Below are 9,905 nucleotides of genomic sequence, written 5' to 3' on the forward strand. Positions count from 1 at the left end.
GTTTTTTACGTAATGTGTTGCTTGGTATTTGTGCCTTAAGAAACTAGAAAAAAGAAAACAATCGAACATGTTTGTTCGTGACAAACGGAGGAACAATATTCTTATGGCTTTTTATAAGAAACACCTTGTTTTCTAGAAATATCTTCGAACATCGACACTTGTTGTTGCAAACTATCATATTCTACGATAAAGCTGCAGCTGGAAACCGAACGACGTGAAGGCGGATTAACGAGCAAGATTAAAGATTCCTAAGGAATTATCGAAATCTTAGAGAAATGAATAATAATAATCAATCAATCTGCTATTAGCTTCCTGTTTAATTTATCCCAGATAACTTTAACGGGATGTAGATCAGAAGATCGTGTGAATTGATACGTGTACGTAATTGCTAATCCACCGTTTCCCTACAACTCCAGCAAATATCTTTTGTAAATAACTTTCTTATCTGTTTCCTATCGAAAACTGCACGATCTCGTCTTATTTTCCTGCTAGTAGTGCCTCTGTTATCGCATTCTTCGCCAGACTAAGAGATCCTCTCGCGTAGCTGTATATCTATATTTTTGTCTTTTATATAGAAATATCGAGAAGCAATAGAAAATTTGCCAATTGTTACACAGCTCTTTGTCTCCTTCTTCCCGGCGTTTTATTCTTTTTAACGCGATCGTACGCATTAGGGTCAGTAGGGTGCCGCCACTTTGTGTCACCATCTTGATTCATTACGCAGGAATGCTGGATTCGTGACTGGAGGTCGTTAGCACGAAAACCTGTCCGCACTTTTGATGAATTATTATTTTTTCCCCATTAATGCTCATTCCACGCAATGAATACGAAATGCGGCCGGTCCAATTCCAGATATACGCGTGTGCCGAAAACACTTTATCGATCGTAACACGGGATGTTGCTGCTTGAAAAGAAATGTTAATATCCAGCGTATATGTTGGATTTAAAAAAAAAAAAAAGAAAAAAAAACGAAGCGAGAAGAAACTTATAATTTAGCAGGAATTACGTACTCAGGACGGAGTTTTCGCTTACGTAACATTCAGCCTTAGTTCCATTTCTCTTATTTTTCGAAGCTCAGGTCGCCAGCGTTTATCAAAGAGCCAATGAAAATGATTCGAAGCGGGCATTTCACTCTCCATTTCGAGTGGAACCGGTACGATAGCTGGAACCGCGATCGATTTTTACAGTCAGGTTTGTTATCGTAAATTCTCATTAAACCGACCGTAATATTCGGATCGAGCGGTTTCCGGATGCCGGTGGGCACGCGTAAATCCGAAATTTACTTTTAATCTGCGAAAACAGGGCGAGGAAAAAAAGAAGCGGGAAAGAGGAGGAGCAGGAGGAGGAGGGCGGGAGTGGAAAAAAAAAAAGAAAAGGTTAGAGAAAAGAAAAGAAATGGCGGTTCTTCGTCATGCTTAACCACGGCAATTTTTCAGCAACGCTTTCTGGGTCAGAGAATTTTCTTTCCGGCTTTATTCACGACGCGGTAATTGCATCGTAGTCAAAAAGTCAATTTAATTAAGGAACAACGAGCGGTTGATGTAAGGCGACGAGACCGCGGCATCTCTCGAAAAGAATGCGAAAAAGAAAAAAAAAGGAAGAAACCTTTAAATTTTCATAGAGGCCACTTTAACTCCTCAATTTTCCGCCAATAATATCGTCCACCCTTCCCATCTAACTCTCTGCCGTACTCGTACAACTTTTCTCATCGTGAATAACGAAAGATAACGATATTCTTCCTTCGAATTAATTTCGAAAGACTGCAAAGACGCCGAAGCTGACTCGCTACTAGTTGGCAACTAAATAAAGAAGAACTAACCGAAGATGGAAAAGGATAGCGTAATTTTTGCGAGAAGCCGGTTCTACCCTTCGACCTGCTGGTGATCGTGACATCGGACGAAGGTAGCCTGTTCTACGGAAAAGTTTCCTCGATCGGGTCCCCTACGTCGGTAAAGCAGCAGTGGCGGCCAGGCAGGAAGTTAGAAGGGCGGAGGGATGCCCTTTTAGGGTGGTCGGTTTTAGGGCGACTGTTGGGAATCCCGAGGAGCTTCTCGAGGGGGAGTTTTTTGTCGCGTTTGTATTCTCGCGCGGCGCCGAGGGGGCGCTTTTTAAGCACCGTCGACGTGGTACGACTACAACGAGAATCCAGTCTCCGCCTTTAATCTGTGTTACTCAATTTTTTTCCTCTACTACCGAGTTTCCCGATGCTCGGCTTTTCCCGCGCTTTTCGTAATTCGTCCGCTGTTAATCTTCCATCGGCGCAACCTTTCGCTCGATTTCGCCGAATTTAAATCGTTCGATTATCATGTTATTCCACTTTGCTGTTAGATCGTCTGATCCATTTGCCCTGCTTCAGAGGACTGGTCGTAGGTGCAGTAAATGACATCCGAATTCTTCGTGGAGTCTATCGAAAATTTACTGTTCGAAACGATCGGTGAGAATAGCAACGCAGCCGAACCGGCTGGCAGCGGAAACGATCGACGCATCGAGCATAGAAAAGAAGACTAAAAAGGAAACACCCAGCAGATCTCATAAGGGATACAACCTAACGAACACGAAGATGGTACAGCCACCCACATGATAACCAAACAGCCAAAAAATTCTACCAGATGTCCAAATCGGACAAATTGTGAATGTAAACAACTAAATAAAAAAAAAAAAAAAAGATTAGTAGACAATGTTACTTCGCAAACATCGCGTCTTACGTTCTTTATAACAGAGGAGGAAAGAAAAAATTATTTGTTTGGAAGAAACAAATAAGAAATTAAATTATTTTATATCTCGTGGAATTCTTTAAAATGGTCGATGCAATAAACTGATATAGGCTGACAAACGGGTCAAACGTGATCTCTCACATCTGAAGAATACTTTTTTTTTATTTATTAAAATTTACAATCAATCCTCGCATTGAGAATTTTCCGTAATTTTTTCTGGCGTGGCGCAGTGACGTGGCTAATTATTTATAATAAGTTAATACTTCATACATTCTCTATAACAGAGGAGAAAAGAAAAAATTATTTGTCTGGAAGAAACAAATAAGAAATTAAATTATTTTATATCTCGTGGAATTCTTTAAAATGGTCTATGCAATAAACTGATATAGGCTGACAAACGGGTCAAACGTGATCTCTCACATCTGAAGAATACTTTTTTTTTATTTATTAAAATTTACAATCAATCCTCGCATTGAGAATTTTCCGTAATTTTTTCCGGCGTGGCGCAGTGACGTGGCTAATTATTTATAATAAGTTAATACTTATTATAGATAATTTATAAGTATTATAAATAAGTGAATATTACTTAATTTAGATAACTAATTGAATCTAGCGGGTCTGAAGAATACTTGGCGACTGAAATAAAAAGCAGAATTTCTTCAGCGTCTGTCGTCGTATTAAAATTGACCAGAGTCGAGTCCAGAGTCGTTGGAATCGAAGAACATCTTGCGTATAGTAATTTCTTTATTCGCATAACCTTCCTATGTTATTTCACTCGTTAACAGTCGCAGCACGGAATTACGGAAATACGAACGGTACAAACTGCACAAACTTGTTCGCGTTTTTTCATCCTATTAATTGGCTAGACTCGACTCGTCGTTAGAATTGACAATCTCTTGGACATGGCAATTTCCTTCGTTTACGTAACTCTGACACATTATTTCGCTGCTTGATAAACTCGTTACTATTTCGAGCCCGGAATTACGAAACTACGGAAGTACGAACGACAGAAATCTGCTTTTTTTATCATCCTATTAATTGGTCGTTCCGATCGAAAATCTTCTGCACACGAGCTTTTTCATTATCTAACATTCACACGTTACTTCGTTGCTTGATAAGCTCATCGATAGTTGGACTGCCTGGTATTAGGAAATTTATTTGTTTTATCGTCTTATCAATTGCTTGGAGTCAACTACCTTGGACCCGATGCTTCCTTTATTTACGGAAACTTTACGAATTATTTCGCCATCGAAAGCTTAAGCTCTGCATTACGCAAATACGAGCACACGTTTCAAGCGTCTTCCCTGCGAGTTTATTTCACGCGACATTGTTGCAAATGAAATATCAAGGCGCGCGTTTACGACGCTAATTTGTGGCGAAACGGGCCCGTTAGCTTCTGCCATATCCGCGTCACTTTCTCTCTATCGATGCGCATCTCTTGAGCTAACGCTACAGCGTAATACAGTCATTAAGCAGCGTAAAACGTCATTGATACATACCATCGCGTATTAGCCGGTTCAGCGTATGAAATAGCCTCTCGAGTGCAGGTGCTAATTTCGGCTGGCGAGGTGATGTTAATGGAACAGCGTGATCCGATGAATTTATTGATACGAGACATTTCTTACTAACAATTAATTCCATATATAGCTCGTAATAATTGCTCAGGCTGTTAGTCCAACGTCCGAAGCAATGGATATTTATCGAGTAATTAATTGAACGATAGGAAAAAGTTGCTCGCGTCATGCTGCTACATGATCGTATATAAATCGCTCGATAAATCATTTCCTTGCCATTGACGAATATAAATGGAATTCGATGGCCGAGATATAAAAGAAACGGAGCAATCAGAAGTGGTAGGATATTTCCAAATCCAAATTACGCGAATTGCATGGTAATTTCTGATCGATTTGTTTCGGTCGATCAGAAGAAATAATTGACACGAAAGTAGGAAAAAGAACAGAGTCGGACCACATGCCGTTAGAAATAGAAGTACGAGGAAACGGGGAAAAGAAAAAAGAAGAGAAGGAGAAAAGGGAATGGACAAACGAAAGTGTGGAAAAATGCTTGGAGGAACGTAAAGATCGGACCTGCGATGGAAGAACAGTAGAAGAAATGTGGACAGAAATGAAGAAGATAAACGAAGCGATGCCAAGGAAGAAAGTGAAGATAAGGAAATTGTGGAAGGAATAAGGAAGATAAGGAAAGTGTGGTACGACAAGGAGTGGAACGAGAGGAAAAGGGAGATGACAAAGTTTATGAAAGGAAAATGCAGTAGAGAAGCGCTCGTAGAGGAAAAGAAGAAAGGAAAGACACGGAGAAGAAGAAATGGAGAAAATCAACAGGATCAAAACGGAACAAGAAGCGTGGAAATACATAAACAAATATAGAAGAAGAGAGGGTATAAATGAAGAAGAATCACTTTATGGAAATTTTAGAAGAAACAGAGCACGAAGAGGGCAGAAAAACGGAGGAGCATCGAGCGCAGGAGGAAATAATGGAGGAGAGAGAAGACAATATAGAGAAGGAAGAGGTGATCTACCAACTACTTCGGTCGATCAGGATCTAAAAGTAATATTATCGTAGAACGTTTGAGAAAAATTCGAAAAACTCGAATGGGAGCACATTGGACCAATTTTTCATTAGCTTCCAAGTGAAAGCCACGCAATCTTCTTTCGTGGAACAACCGCAACGCTAAATTCGCAATCCGTCAACGCGAACAAATTCGTAAAAAAAACCCCCTGAAAATTGATTCGACTTCTTTCAACATTCAAGAAAGCCTACCGAACGAGCAACTTAAACGAACTCTATAAAAGCGAAGCTCTTGGCCAAAGGAATCACCAAAAGGAAGAAAGAAAGACAAACGAAAAGACAAAGGATGAAAGACCTGTCTACTCTTGCACGTGTCAACCAGGATACGTTCTCGCGCAAACGTCGTAAGCGAGGGGCGTGCGCAATGAAAGTCTGCGACAGGATAAAGTTCCTTATTATCCGGAAGGAGAGCGAGTCCTTGTAACTCTTGTAAATTCTCTCGGGGGCTCGGCGTTTACGAACGTTGGACTAATTTCGTCTGGCGTGTCTGAACGACGTCGTATCAGAATAAACCCGTTTGCCCGAAATTGCGGCGCATCACGTACGAGCGCGTCGCATGCCGCGCGTAATCTATGCATCGGGCGCATCTTCTCCGGGGCAATAACTAGGCAACCTCGTCAGCGGAAAAGGGCCCGGGCATTTAGGGCTCCACCGGCGGCATTGTTATCCGCGTGCAACGGCTCCTTGTAATTTTCCGCATTGTCCAGGTTTATCCTGTATCTTTCTTGAAATTCCCGCGATCCGCGTGCTCGTTCATCTCATTACCGGGCACAGTCTTCGCCGGTGCTCGCCAATCTGCCATTTCGCGGTGTCTCCTCTTCGGTAACGTTCCCTTAGGACTTGGCAGCGGGCTGCTCACGTGTCTCGTTTCTACACCGTACGCAGAATATCGCGCAATCTGCCATACGAATGAACTATCCGCTATGTAAATTATCGATCAGGTGTTTCTCTGCACGAGTTTCAGCTTTTATCGGTAGAACCGAGGTGGTTCGTACGCTGCTTCTAGAGAGGCGTGTCGTTTCTCTGACACAGCGACTCGATTGTTAACGCGTGTCGTTCGTACGACAGCGCAGAATTTGCCACATAAATTGTTATTAATCGCGAGCTTTCGTGCCACTTGTAGGTTTTTAGTTTGGCGGAGTCGGTGTGCCTCGCGCGTTTCCAGAAAGGTCTCTACCTACTGAAATAACTCGAAAACTCGCTTATTCCCTTTCAGTGGATCCTGTTTCTCCCGATTTCCCGATTTTCTCGATAGAATCGGAGCGTCAGCCTATAGGAAACTTTCTACACGGCGCCCGTAATAATTTTATTCGCTCTGTTCGTAGAACGATATAGAATTCGACGCATAAACGATCAAGCAAAGTACTGGTGCTCTTGTAATTTGCAGCTTTTATCCCTGCAATTTGATCGAGCTTGTTGAAAGATTCGTCTATGGCAGCTTTGTAATAAATTGATTGTTTCCTGTACGATTTCGGCGAGAACAAACGCCTGATATATTTCCAATAATTGTGAATTTGTGAAAATGTCAAGATTGAAATGATCTGGAAATAACAATGACACACGCACGAGGCTCCTTTGGTGTATCTCGATTAATCTGAAAGATGCAGTTCGAAGGAAATTATTGTCCACAGCGAAAGTGCACAGTCGTATGAAACAATGCGCGTAATTTGCGTATCTTCGTTGTTGATTATTTACGTCAGGCTTTTATGCCAGCTTTTATCTTCCATTAAACGTTTTCAGCGCATAATTCGCCTGGCTCTAGCGAGATCTCCGCCCTCTTTCTTGCGCGTATCGGTTCTAAGGATGAGAATCGGACATTGATTGTTTTAACAGATCTTTGAACATGTTCGAGATAATACACGATGCTCGACGCTAGTTGCGCGAATATGTCGTGATCGTGCCAGTTATAGATCCCGCGATTATTCCCTTCCTTTTCTCATCGTTTTCTTGATATCTGCTTGCCTTGTACAAGTGTCTGGCAAACTTTTAGTGAAACTGCACGCGAACAATTAGGAAAACCGAATAAATCATCGAAGGATATTAATGTTTACGAACGTGCAAAAGTAGCGACAAATATCGAACACTATTTTCGAATAAAAACTTACGAAAATATATGGAAATATATTTCGTTATAAATTTATAATAATTTTTATTGCCTTCCCTATGGGATTACTACGTTCGCTTCCGTACGAATACCGCGCATCGTACGGTATCACAGAATATAAATACAATAAAATCCATGTGTATATAGACGTTTTATTCCATTTAATAAGATCGTAACCCAAACACACATGTACCACCTATACATACAAAACGCGCATAATGTCAGCTGCTCTATAAACATTATTACACAAAGCTTATCTCTACCTTGGCCCTAAATTCATTAGCTTCGCCTAAATTAATTCTCTCACAATCTTGATCTTACCCTACCAACGATTAATACATCAACTGGCGCCTATTCTCATGAATTTATATTTTCATTAGAGACATCTAAAACGCCAGAAACGCTGGTCGTACTTGAACGAACAAACACGTGAGAGACGCAAGTGACGCGTCCCTTTCGTAGGATCGGTAGCTGCTGCCGACTTTCATTCGGCTTTTCGTTCTTCTCTTTTCGCCGAGACTATCCATCATCAACGGGGTTAATACACGTAAGACTAAGCATTAGAACAGCGCGTTTTTATTTTTCCAAGAGATCGATACGACGGCCGCGAAAAAAGGATTCGTGACGCGGAAGCGTTTTGTCGCGTTGGCCGCTACTCAGGCGGTCAACGACTGAAACGTAGGAAAATCGATAGAAACGCGAGAGGATCGGCGATTGGAAGTGTGCACGCGTGGCGCGTCTACCGGCTGCTTCGCTTTCGCCTTCTCTTCTCGGCTCGCGTGCAAACCGGCCGTCCGAGGCAAGAGGATTCCAAGTTGCATAATTAATTTTTCTATAAATCTCTCGCCAAGGAATATCGCGAAATTTCCTCGTCGGGTAATATCAGCGGAGCTTAGCGAGCAGAGGAGAAAACTCGAGGAGAGAAAATTTCCCCTTCCGCGTGTGCGCCGGGCGCACGAGGGCGGCTAGGGCGAGCCGAAGGGAAGCAGACGGAGAGAAAAATGAAGAAAGAGAGAGAAGGAGCAAACGGCGCGGTGGCAAAGAACACGAGACAGAGGCGGAAGAGGAAGAGATCGAGGCTGGCTTGCGCCGGTCGTGAGCGCGACAGAGATCGGCTAGAGGCGAGGAAAAACAGGCGAAACGAGAAGAAAGAGGGTGGAAGAAGGATGGAAACGGTGCCGCAGGGAGCAAGACAGAGACGCACGTGGTTGGATAGAAGTTGAATCGGGGGATGCTTCTTCCACTCTGGTCTTTCGCGTCCTCGGGCAATGGTGGCGGAAGAACGATTCCACGGAAGGAAATAATATTCTTAATAGAGTATGAGAAGGCGTGCATTTTCTGAAGATACTCGCGAAAGACTGACTACATTTTAGAATCACAATTATTCGAGGATCTGGTCGGTTGGGAACGGGGCACGCGAGAAAGGGAAGAAGCGCGCGGTGCTCGCCGAGAAATTCCACCGCGGCAAAGTCACTCGCCGGGCTTTTTATTCTCATCGATAACATCGGATTAGGCCAATGGAATTAACGTTTCTTTCGTTTCGCCCATTATCGTGCCGTAGCTGGCGGAAGAAAGCTCATATTGAAATTAAGGAAAGAAATCCTTTCTACGAGATTGCGCTTCAAGGTGTTCGTCGCTCCTATAGGTAACGAGAACATCGTAGAAGCGAGCCGTTCGATCGACGATGACCAAACAACAATTTCAATACGTCCGACCTTTTTTCTTTCTTTCGTCTTGCTTTTTCGTCCTCGCACTGGCACCTCCATCATTCCACGTGTCGTGGATGCCACTTATCTGGCACACGCACGGAAAACGGTATCGTTGTTCGTAAATCGTGCAATGAAATCATAGAAAACGTTTCCACGTTTGGCTGTTTTAGTTTAATTCGTTACGGATGGTCGTCGAAAGTTTGATTAACTGCTTTCACAAATATTCAACTATTTACGCTTTCGTGCTTTTCGTGAAAACATGGCGAAAAAGGAAAAAGAAGCAAAGTGAAGTTACGATAAAATACGGAACTTCAGCTAAACGGCAATCGGATAGCCGAGACTCCGCTGTATTTCGAACAAGCTTTACAATCGACGCCGTGTAATTGACCCGTTGACTCATTAACCCTATCACGCAGGACTCGATGTCAGCCCGATTTTCGCCTCGTTTCGTTCCACCTTTTTCTCCCGTTTCCTTTTCCCCTCTCTTCTCTGGCTGGTTGTCGCGCGTCAGCCTTCGTTCATCCGTGTTTACATTCTCTTTGCACATTGCGAGCAGGCAACGTGGGACGCGAGGGGTGAACAGGTCTTTTTTATTATTTTTAATTGCAGCGTTCATTATCCGATGCAAATTAAAATAATTAGACGGCTGAAGGACGCTTTTATTTTTCACTTTCCAACGTATCTTTCCATCTCTTCTTCTCTCTTCGCTCCTCTCTGTTCCTCTTTGTTGCTCGCTGTGGCCGCTTTTACTCGCGTCACCCCTTTCGCTAGACGCGTATCACGATCGTT

The 9,905-nt window shown here is 42.7% G+C and overlaps 1 protein-coding gene across 15 annotated transcripts in view; it reads left to right on the top strand.

The window, feature by feature from the left end:
• The window catches only part of LOC126874937 (zinc finger protein rotund), a 406,667-nt gene that overhangs the window by 10,620 nt on the left and 386,142 nt on the right, over nt 1–9,905 (top strand). The window lies entirely within an intron of this gene.

Source organism: Bombus huntii, chromosome 17 (assembly GCF_024542735.1).
Source record: "Bombus huntii isolate Logan2020A chromosome 17, iyBomHunt1.1, whole genome shotgun sequence".
NCBI classification, from domain to species: Eukaryota; Metazoa; Arthropoda; class Insecta; order Hymenoptera; family Apidae; genus Bombus; species Bombus huntii.